The following is a 12,665-nucleotide window of genomic DNA, read 5'->3' on the forward strand; positions in this document are numbered from 1 at the left end:
CCAAAATCTTCCGGCTCGTCTAGCTTCGTCTAGTGTCCTCTTGATTATTCCGGATCGTTCCATCTTGTTCCACGAACGCCTATAATTTTCTTGCATCTTCCAGGGCCTTGTAGAGTATTCTTGATCTCTCCGGAGACTCTTTATCGTTCCAACGTTCTTTAGATCCGAGGAACTTTCAGAAACTTGGTCTGTGACACTACGCTACCCTTTTTCCCAACCATCATCAAGAAGTGTTCTTCAAGCCTCGTATCCTATTCTTATCATCTTTTGTTCTATGTTGAGATTCAAAAATCAATCTCATCTGCTCAATCAATTAAGCGAACAATCTTATTGTCATGAATCGATTTGTTCCCTACGGTTGTATCAGCTCATCATCTATCCCTTGTTATTTATTCACGATTTGTTGTGTTCAATTCTTAATTTAATTATAATTGTCATTTTAATCCTTGGATCAAAAAATACTCGAAATAATAAAATTTCGATTCTATATAATATTTGTCAAACCAAAAATTTAATAATCCAAATCTGAACCGAAATGGACCAAACCGAACCGGACCGACATACTTATGGACATGACTGGTTTCGGAGAATATTGTCGACCCTGGACCAGATGAGACTTATCGGGTCCAGGTCTGATTTTTCAGGTTCTTGGCACGGTTGGACCGGTACAACATTACATGCATACAGTACAATTCGTTAAAACGTGTTTTTAGGTTTGATACAACTTGTTAAAACAAATATGTTGTTGGGTTGGATACCTTACAACTCATTAAAATGAATACGTTCTTGGGTTTGATACGATACAACTCGTAAAAATGAATATGTTTCGTTTCTTGTACCCATTGGAACGGTTAAACTTTGATTGTTTATACCATTTTTTTGACCTTTGAATCAAGTGAGTTAATCATTTTATCATATAATCTATAACTAATCTAACTTTATCTATAATAGTATACCTAGTATTATAACTTGCAAAATTAATTTTCCAAATAAAAGTAACTAACATATAAATCAAGTTGAACTTTGAAATCTCAACTTTGAAGGATTGTAATTCATTAAATATAATAACAAAAACAACAAACTTATAGTCTAAAATCATGTAGAAACTCTAAATTAGACGTTCGAGAAAAACCGAAAATAAATGAGTTATGGTTGTTTAAAGAATTTCACATAATACAAATATTTACATTTCTTGCTGAAAATCTGAAATATTTGATATCCCAACTTTGAAATATAACATCAAATATAAAAAAATTATAGTGTAGAATCATCTACAAACTCTAAATTAAACCTTGGAAAAAAACGCATCTCAATCCGACTTTAAACAAGAAAGAAGTGGGAAAAAAAGGGGGACTAGGCCCGTAAAATAACCTAACCGGTTTTGATCAAATCCTAGAACCTGGAACCGGCCCCGGGTCCAAAATCTTGTCTGGTCCACAAGTCCAAATGGTCACTCCTAAGGAAGATCATATACCCTTCTCTTATACTAGCTCATTTTCTTCTGCATCATTCCTTAAATCAATTCCCCGAAATCTATCGAAATTATCCAGTAAAATGGCATCAAAACAAAAATTATCCATATTTCAACATCGAATTCCAAGTCTTCAGAACTATTTTGAAGCTCCATTTTGATTCAAACATCATCATCTACGAATTTAAACCAAATCAGAAATCAATTTTGGTTCAATCCCATCTTCAAATCAAATCGAAAGTTATCCCATCACCATTCCTGTTTATCCCCATTGACGAACACATCCCCTTCAACCAAATCGAAATCAGGTAAACCCACTTTTTGATTATCATCCAAAACTTCATCACTCAAAAAAGATTTTCAGATGAATATTGTGCGTGCAGGGCATCATCGACGAAAAGAAAAAAAATGCAAATAAGATTATCTCGAAATCGATATAACCACAAAGATTGACATCGGATTTGGATTATTAAATTTTGGTTTGACAAATATTGTATGTAATCGAAATTTTATTACTTCAAGTGTTTTTTTTATCCAAGGACTAAAACGACAATAATAATTAAATTTAAGAATCGAACACAACCAATCATGAATGAAGAACACGGGATAGATGATGAATTGATACAGCCATATGGAACAAATCGATTCATGACAATAAGATTGTTAGCTTAATCGATTGAGCAGATGAGATTAATTTTTGAATCTCAACATAGAACAAAAGTCGATAATAAGAATTGGATATGAGGCTTGAAGAACACTTATTGATGATGGTTGGGAAAAGGGGTAGCGTAGTGTCACGGACCAAGTTTCTGAAAGTTCCCCAGATCGTATAAAGAACGTTGGAATGATAAAGAATACTCGAAGAGTCTCCGGAGAGATCAAGAATACTCTACAAGGCCCTAGAAGATGCTAGAAAATTATAGATGTTCATGGAACAAGATGGAACGATATGGAATAATCAAGAGGAAACTAGACGAATCTAAGACGAGCCGAAAGACTTTGGAATGAGCTAGAACATGCTAGGTCATGAAGGAACAAATTAGATAATGTTAGAACATCCTAGACATCTCTAGGACATTGTAGATAAGTATGGTACATTCTAGAGTCATGTAAAAGGCATGTAGATATAATTGGAATAGTCTAGAATAATCAAGAAACTACGGGATCTAGACCCTTCCATTTAAGGAGGTGTAAGATACTATAAACAGGGGTGAGTTTATTTGTAGCAAGCTATCGAGAAGTCGTTGTAATCTCTTGAGTTCTTATAAAACAAGCACTCTTTGTATTCTTGAAGTGTTAGTCTCTTGCTTTCCGATTTCGTTAATACATTTAAGATCGTCAAAGTAGCCTGACTTAGTCGAATAAAAACTAAGTGTCACACGAGATAGCCTAGGCGTAAGATTCATCCTGTGACACGTGGTATCGGAGCCAAGTTCAAGCAAGCAAGAGACCATAACGATGGAAGGAGCAAGTGAAGTAATAAACATTCCCCCTGTAGTCGAGAAGAAGGGAAGGAAGTCGAAGAAGAGGGACCAATCAGAGGATGTCTTGGCGAGCTTTGAAAACAAGCTTACAAAGGTGGAGATTAACGAGATCCTTGAGTGGAAGGATAGCGTCGAGCAATTTATGGGAGATACAAATGACAATAGTGATTGAATGAAGGAGTCCATTAGTGTCATCAAGGAAGAAGTCCTTGGACTAATCAACACCTTCCGGAATGAGTTCCGTGAGAAGATAACCGCATTAGAAGCTAAAGTAAAATTATGCAAGGTAGCAATCGCCGGCGGAGCCATTGCGAAAACGTTGCCACACACGGAAGCACCCAAACCATTGAAGTATGGAGGCAAACGTGACCCTATAGAACTTGACTAATTCTTTTGGTCGATGGAATGCTACTTCAATTCTAGTGAAATGAAGGACGATAATACGAAGGTAGATATTGTCGTCCTTTATCTATGCAAGAGTGCAGCTCTATGGTAGAGAAGGAAGCATGGAGACATTGAAAAAGGCTTATACACAATAGACACATGGGAAGAATATTTTGCCCACATAATGCATAAGACATAGCGATGAAGAAACTTCGTGGGCTAAAGCATATTGGATCCATCTGAGACTACATAGTCAAGTTCACGAGCTTGATGCTAAGATTTACCCGACATGCATGAGAAATAAAAACTTTTCTATTTCATGGATGGACTACAATCTTGGGCTTTCAATGAGCTTAATAGGAGAAATGTTAGAGATATCGACGAAGTTATCGCCGTGGCAGAAGATCTAATGGAATGTCGAAGAGAAACCGCAGTTAAGAATTATATTGTGGGAGATCAATCAATATTAGAACCACAACCAACTCAAGACACACCTCAACCCTCAACTACGAAAGGAAAAACTATCAAAGGGAAACACCAAAAAGAAGAACGAAAGGAGATCAAGTGTTACCTTTGTGATGGTCCACACTTGATTCAAGAATACCCGAAGAAGAAGACCTTATATGCGATGGTGTTGCAAAAAGAAGAAGAAGAGGCACAAATGAGCTCAATGTGCCTCCAAAACTCAGTAACAAAGGGCGGGATAAAATCGGTAAAGAGAGATGAAACTAAATGAGGGAATCTCATGTTCGTCGAAGCTAAGGCGAGTGGAAGGAACACTAAGGCGTTGGTAGATTCTTGAGCAACACACAATTTCATCACAAAAGAAGAAGCTAATAAGTTGGGTATTCACTACACTAAGGAGTCGGGATGTTTGAAGGTTGTTAACTCTCCATCCAATCCGATCCTTGGAGTTTCTCGTGGAATACCCATGAAGATTACATAATGGGAAGGGAACACTAACTTGATAGTGGTTTCGATGGACGACTATCGCATGGTACTAGGAATTCACTTCCTAAATCAAAGGCTTGTACTCTTTCAACCATGAAGCTCCATAAAGGCCCCAAGAGAGAAGGAAGTACACATACATCATATGTCCCGAGTAATAACATCAAGAAGAATATAAAGCCTAAAAGGGAAACTCGAGTGAACAATACACACTCAAACAAGAAGGGATACTTATCTCACATGAAGATTGATCCAAGAAATATAAAGACAAGCCAAGCTAAGGGAGATGACCTAAAGCAACGACAAGAAAAATAAGGAACTAACTAAATAAAGACCTAAAATCATCATCCCTGATCAATTGGAGAAGAGATACAACCACTATGAGAAGAGCTCGATTTACGTCAGAAGTTGGGTGAGTATATATGGATTGGATAACATGAGGGATACGATAGTCGTCATCAATATCATTCACTCTTTGATGAGAAAGAGAACCAGATTCAACAACACCTTTTGGTGTATCGCAATCAACAACAACACCTTGAATAATAGCAGTTTCAGCTTTATCTTTTTCATACTCAGATTTGTCATCAACTGATTCTATAGAGTAGACATGAGAATTAGAGAAGAAGAATGATTTGTTGTTGTGGTTGCTATTACAAGAAGCAGAGGAAGCACTAGAGCTCTTTACAACCTCAGGACCTCCGTCAACGTTAAGAACTCCAAGCACATTATATTCCCTACAAGGACTATCTTTAAAATTGAAAGCATCAAGAACATGTTGACCACCATAACCATTTGAATATTTTCCTTGCTTTTTGGAGGGTCTGGAAACCCTACGATGTTGACCCATAAATTAAACACCAAATGACTATTGATTTGATAAATTTTAAGCACAAAAAATTCCAATATAAGAACAAGAACATCCAATCTCCAAATGAAGACCTAGAGAAAATTTCTAGAGGGAGAAAGTGTTCCATGGAGATTTGGATTGGGCTTAGGGTTTAGGGGTTTAGGGTTTTGGGGTTTAGGGTAAGGTTTAGGGGTTTAGGGGTTGGGGTTGGGGTTTTATAGCAAAGAAACAAAAATATAAAAGTTTGAGTCATTTTTAGACATGCCCCACAAATGATGAAAATCCAAACGTCTATTAAGTACCGAAACCAAATACTAACACTTATAACTATGTAAGATAAAACATAACAAAACAACTTATTCATCCGACTCCATAAATCGGAGCAATCTTCATTCTTCTAAGTCTTCAAATAATGCAACCTCTAATTTCTCTTATTTCTATGGTCATAAGTGAGTCTCTCAATCTTCAAACAATTACAAGAAATAATTGTAGCAATTAAAATCCCATAAGAACAAAGCATGCATAGTCCACTTGAAATCATGTAGTCTTCCGCATCTCCATTCTTCATCATAAAAATCTCTAAACAATTCCAAGTAAGCACAAAATGAAAGCCAAAAGCGTGACTTTCACAAGTCCAAGAAATACAAAAAATAGCAACAAACTCTTCATTTCCCATTTCCCATATTCCATTTTTGCTTCTTCTTAATGACCATTAAAAGTAAATTGCTATAATGGTCCAAGTCTTCATCCTTCCACTTATCCAATGTACAAACTTCCAAACTTCAAAATAATCATTTCTTCTCATCTGAATAATAAAATAGTCTTCAAAAATCCAAAAAAGTCTTCACAAAAAACTCTTTTTTTCCTTCAAGATCTTCACAACAACAATCATCTCATGAAAACTATATGAATAAGCAAGGTCTTCAACATAGCCATCCAAAAATCATCATCTTCAACAACAATCAAAAGAATCTTCAATGGGGCCTCAAACCTTGATTTTTTACGGAAAAAAAATCATCCAACCAAACAACTAAAGTTTCTGAATTAGAACCGGGGAAACATATTTTTTAGGAAAAAATGGTAAAACCAACCAACTAAAGCACTTGGAATTAAATCAAGATTTAAGAACTTTGTATGGTTAAAGTTGGAAAACCAAACAACTAAAGTTTTTGGATTTGAATCGGGGGGAAACATTTTTTTTAGGAAAAAATGGTAAAACCAACCAACTAAAGTATCCGGATTTGAAACGAGATTTATTAACTTTTTATGGTAAAAGTTGGAAAACCAAACTACTAAAGCTTTCGGATTTGAACCGGTGGAAAAGATCTTATTTATCAAAAAAGGGTAAAACCAAACAACTAAAGTTTCCGAAGTTGGACCGGTCAAAAAGTGACATTTTGTAAAATAAAAAATGCCAAAACTAGTGTAGTACAGTCTAAGGATGGCGTACTAAGCCCGTGTATTGTCGGGTGAATATCCCACCACTTGTTGATAGAAACAACAGTGACACTCACAAAAGTGGAGAATCCCAAACGAATATGATTGTAACAACTATCTTCGGGATTTGAACCCTTAGGCATGTGAATGCCAATCTTTTTGTGGAAAAAAATATAAAACCATCCGTCAATTTCTTTTTTATACACTCGTTGTTTCCAAGGATAAAAACCACAATAACCGGGGATTTTACCCATTTGCAAAATCTCAAAAACCACTTCGAAAGGTAAAAACTCATTTTGTTTTGCTTAATAGATTTTACTATATTGTTTGTGTTCATATATTGTAAACGTTGTAATCGTTAATTGTTTTGTTTTGTTATTTTTGAAGCTCGAAGAAAAGTATGAATACAAAGCAATGTGTTTATTGTAAAACCTCCGACATGAAGTTGTGGAGAAAGGGCCCTACTGGTCCAACGTTTGATTAATAAATTACTTTCTATTTCATTTTTCTTTATCAAATTTTATATATAAATTTATTTTTGTTTTTATTTTTGTAATGGAGACGTTGGGCAACGCTTGTGGGCTTATATACAAAAAAAGGGAACTCCGTTCCAAAAATTAATAACTGAAAAAGCCGCTAGATGGTGAGTCGAGTGATCAAGAGCCTCCATAACTCAAGATTTAAAAAAAAAGCTCAAGCGCAAATGAAAAGATTATAACTTTTTTTGATTTAAATATGTAGATTTTGATATAACTTATCTCAATTTTTTTTTCTAGACAAAATCACCCAATGAGATCACAACACAATCGCAAACGAAAAGCTTATAATTTATAAGTTTTGATTTAAATTTGTAGATTTTGATAATACTTATCACAAACCTTTTTTTTTTCAGACAAAATCACCCAAAGATGTGTTCCAAAGTCTACAAGATTACAACACAAACTTACAACAATATAACATTAAGCTATAAAGAGAGCTTACACAAACCAGATAAAAACATCGGGAGGTTGAATAAAAAGCTTATCTATTAAACAATTTACAAGGCTACTATGCTGCACAACAATATGAGTTGACTAATACCAAAGTAAGTCAATCAAATTCTTAGACATTATTTCTTCTTTTAATTTTAAAAATTAAAAGAAGAAATAATGTCTAAGAATTTGATTGACTTACTTTGGTATTAGTCAACTCATCTTGTTCCGCAACAACATGGTAGCCTTGTAAATTGCTTAACATATAAGATTTTCTGCGTTCAACCTTCCAATGCTTTTATCTAGTTTGTGTAAGCTCTGTTTGTAGCTTAATGTTATATTGCTGTAAGTTTGTGTTGTAATCTTTTAGACTTTGACACATATTGTTGGGTTATTTTGTCTGGAAAAAAAAAGGTTTGTGATAAGTATTATCAAAATCTACAAATTTAAATCAAAACTTTTAAATTATAACCTTTTCGTTTGCGCTTGTGCTGTGATCTCTTTGGGTGATTTTGTCCGAAAAAAAAAGATTGTGATAAGTATTATCAAAATCTACAAATTTAAATCAAAACTTATAAGTTATAATCTTTTTATTTGTGCTTGAGCTATTTTTTAAGATCTTGAGTTATGAAGGCTCTTGATTGCTCACCATCTAGCGGCTTTTTCCGTTATTAATTTTTGGAACGTAATTCCCTTCTTCTTGTACATAAGTCAACAAACGTTGCACAACGTCTGCATTACAAAATCAAAAATAAAAATAAATTTATATATGAAATTTGATAAAGAAAATTGAAATAGAAAGTAATTTATTAATCAAACATTGGGACCAGTAGATCCCTTTCTCCACAACTTCGTGTCGGAGGTTTTACAATAAACACATTGCTTTGTATTCATACTTTTCTTCGAGCTTCAAAAATAACAAAACAAAACAATTAACAATTACAATGTTTACAATATATGAACACAAACAATGTAGTAAAATCTATTAAGCAAAACAAAATGGGTTTTTACCTTTCGAAGTGGTTTTTGAGATTTTGCAAATGGGTAAAATCCCCGGTTATTGTGGTTTTTATCCTTGGAAACAACGAGAGTATAAAAAAGGAATTGACGGACGGTTTTATATTTTTTTTCCTCAAAAAAATTGGCATTCACATGCCTAAGGGTTCAAATCCCGAAGATAGTTGTTACAATCCTATTCGTTTGGGATTCTCCACTTTTTTAAGTGTCACTGTTGTTTCTATCAGCAAGTGGTGGGATATTCACCCGACAATACACGGGTTTAGTACGCCATCCTTAGACTGTACTACACTAGTTTTGGCATTTTTTATTTTACAAAATGTCACTTTTTGACCGGTCCAACTTCGGAAACTTTAGTTGTTTGGTTTTACCCTTTTTTGATAAATAAGATCTTTTCCACCGGTTCAAATCCGAAAGCTTTAGTAGTTTGGTTTTCCAACTTTTACCATAAAAAGTTAATAAATCTCGTTTCAAATCCGGATACTTTAGTTGGTTGGTTTTACCATTTTTTCCTAAAAAAAAATGTTTCCCCCCGATTCAAATCCAAAAACTTTAGTTGTTTGGTTTTCCAACTTTAACCATACAAAGTTCTTAAATCTTGATTTAATTCCAAGTGCTTTAGTTGGTTGGTTTTACCCTTTTTTCCTAAAAAAGATGTTTCCTCGGTTCTAATTCGAAAACTTTAGTTGTTGGGCTGGATGATTTTTTTCCGTAAAAAAAATCAAGGTTTGAGGCCCCATTGAAGATTCTTTTGATTGTTGTTGAAGATGATGATTTTTGGATGGCTATGTTGAAGACCTTGCTTATTCATATAGTTTTCATGAGATGATTGTTGTTGTGAAGATCTTGAAGGAAAAAAGAGTTTTTTGTGAAGACTTTTTGGATTTTTGAAGACTATTTTATTATTTAGATGAGAAGAAATGATTATTTTGAAGTTTGGAAGTTTGTACATTGGATAAGTGGAAGGATGAAGACTTGGACCATTATAGCAATTTACTTTTAATGGTCATTAAGAAGAAGCAAAAATGGAATATGGGAAATGGGAAATGAAGAGTTTGTTGCTATTTTTCGTATTTCTTGGACTTGGGAAAGTCACGCTTTTGGCTTTCATTTTGTGCTTACTTGGAATTGTTTAGAGATTTTTATGATGAAGAATCGAGATGGGGAAGACTACATGATTTCAAGTGGATTGTGCATGCTTTGTTCTTATGGGATTTTATTTGCTACAATTATTTCTTGTAATTGTTTGAAGATTGAGAGACTCACTTATGACATTAAAAATAAGAGAAATTAGAGGTTGCATTATTTGAAGACTTAGAAGAATGAAGACCGCTCCGATTTGTGGAATCGGATGAATAAATTTTGTTATGTTTTTTCTTACATAGTTATAAGAGTTAGTATTTGGTTTGGGTACTTAAAGGCAGTTGAATTTTCATCATTTTGGGGTATGTCCAAAAATGAATCAAACTTCCATCTTTTTGTTTCTTTGCTATAAAATTTTGTCGAGGCTTTACACCATTTCCAAAAAAAAAAAACCTAAACCCTAAACCCCAACCCCAACCCTAAACCCTAAACTCTAAACCCTGACCCCTAAACCCTACCCTAAACCCTAAAACTCTAAACCTAGCCCTAACACTAACCATAAACCGTAAACCCAAGCCAAATCTCCATGAATACTTTCTTTCTCTAGAAATTTTCTCTAGGATCTTCATTTGGAGATTGAATGTTCTTGTTCTTATATTAGGCTTTGTTGTGCTTAAAATTTATCAAATCCATAGTCATTTGGTGTTTAATTTATGGGTCAACATCGTAGAGTTTCCAGACCCTCCAAAAAGCAAGGAAAATATTCAAATGGTTATGGTGGTCAACTTGTTCTTGATGCATTCCATTTTAAAGATAGTCCTTGCAGGGAAGATAATGTGCTTGGAGTTCTTAATGTTCACGGAGGTTCTGAGGTTGTAAAGAGATATGGTGCTTTCTCTGCTTCTTGTAATAGCAACCACATCAACAAAGCATTCTTCTTCTCTAATTCTCTTGTCCACTCTATAGAATCAGTTGAAGACAAATCTGAGTATGAAAAAGATAAAGTTGAAATTGCTATTATTCAAGGTGTTGTTGTTGCTTGCCGCGGAGTAGAAGGTATTGTTGAATCTGGTTCTCTTTTTCATCAAAGAGTGGATGATATTGATGAGGATTCTCGTATCGCTCATGTTATCCAGAGATAATCACCCAACTTCTGACGTACAACCAACCTCTTCTCATGGGGGTCGTATCTCTTATCTAATTGATCAGGGATGACGATTTTAGGTCTTTAAATATTTGCCAAAGGTTTTCCCCCTTTTTCCAAAAAAACCCTAAACGCTAAACCCTGAAACTTACACCATAACCCCTAAACCCAAAATCCTAGATCCTAGATGCTAGACACCAAACCCTAGACCTTATACCCTGAAACCTAAACCCTAAATGCTAAACCTTAAACCTAAACGCTAAACCCTAAACCCCAACCCCAACCCTAAACCCTAAACCCTAAACCTTATCCCCCAACCCCTAAACCTTACCCTAAAACCTAAACCCTAAACCCTAATGTAACATCGATAAAATTCATGAAAAATTTAAACTTTTTAAACAACCCAAAAATCATCATTGTTTACAAAATAGTTTTCAAAACATATATATTATTAGAGTTTGCCCATAATCACAAAACCAAACACAAGGAGGTGCACGATCACGCCTTCGCCTTCTTGCGATCCTTTGAGGTACCTGAAACATAATCCAAAACTATAAGCCTAAAGCTTAGTGATTTCGCCCAAAATATCAATACACAAACAAATAGCACATATACAATAATAACATGCAATGGGTCCACAACTAACATACTGGATTACCCCTAAGCCCACAACATAAGTCTGGCTGGCCCTCGACCAGAACTTATGTCTGACTTGCTCCCCAACCAAATCAGTCCTCGGACTGAATACCACTACAGCCCTCAGTACGAGTTTATGCCCTTCCCGACCCTCAACCCATATCTGGAATGCTCGTGAGCCCTTAGTATGAGTCTGACATGCCCTCCTCGACTATCAACTCATATTTGGCTTGCTCCCGAGTTTGTTGGCTACCGCACGGAGCAGTACAACCTTAACCTAAACCACACAATATTTCGACATGTAACTGATAATATCATACACATATAAACAGACAATATCACAAGTAGTCCTATAGATCTACCAGGCTAGTATAACAAAACTAGCATGCATATCTATTCCATACTCAACATATCAACGGATATCGGATTATCAAACCAATGGGCTGACCATGGTGCCTTCGACCCGTAAGTACAGTGATGAAAACTCACCTCACACTACTAAATCACACTAAAAGTCTCGGGCTACTGGCTCACTAAAATCCTCGCGCTATTACAACAAAATAATCATCCAATTACTAATTGGATTACAAGTAATTCTAATAGTCCATCATTTGGGTAAAAGGTCACTTTACCCTTTCCCTAGTTGGGCTAAGACCCCTACCCAAATCTTTATCCAAAAGGCCCAAAACTAAGTAATCACTTAAGGACCATAATTAGCCCAATTTTCCAAATTTGGCCCAAACTCCAACTCGGGCCTTACTGTAACACTCGGGTTCGGATTGCTTCATTATTCGGGGGTGTGGCATATTCATTTGTTATCTTAAGGCTTAGGGCCTTGGGGAAGATGAGATTTGGCCCTTTTTGGATGTGGGTGTTATAGTTTAAGTGATCTGAGTGTTCGATGGTGTTTCGGAGCCCAAGGGTATAATCGTAATTTGTTAGTTTGGGCCTTTATGAAATTTGGGTTCTTGTTCGGGAAGTTTTAAGGCGAGGTTGAGTTGATAGAACCTTAGGGCTTCTCGTCACCTTTTCGTGGATATAAAGTTCGTTGGAGACAGACTTAGGTCAAAGGAGTTAAGGCCGAATGAAGTTTTAGAGTTTTGGAGGGCCATCTACTATGTGGGGCATCCTAGATGTGTACGCGGGGCATATCAAGTAAGATGGTCGCGGGTGGTATTTGAGTACGCCGAGCGTACTAAAGGGTACGCGGGGCGTACTCCTTTCGGTCAGGAAACCCTAA

This window comes from Lactuca serriola, chromosome 6, assembly GCF_051521515.1.
Source record: "Lactuca serriola cultivar US96UC23 chromosome 6, Lser_US96UC23_V15, whole genome shotgun sequence".
In the NCBI taxonomy this organism is placed as follows: Eukaryota; Viridiplantae; Streptophyta; class Magnoliopsida; order Asterales; family Asteraceae; genus Lactuca; species Lactuca serriola.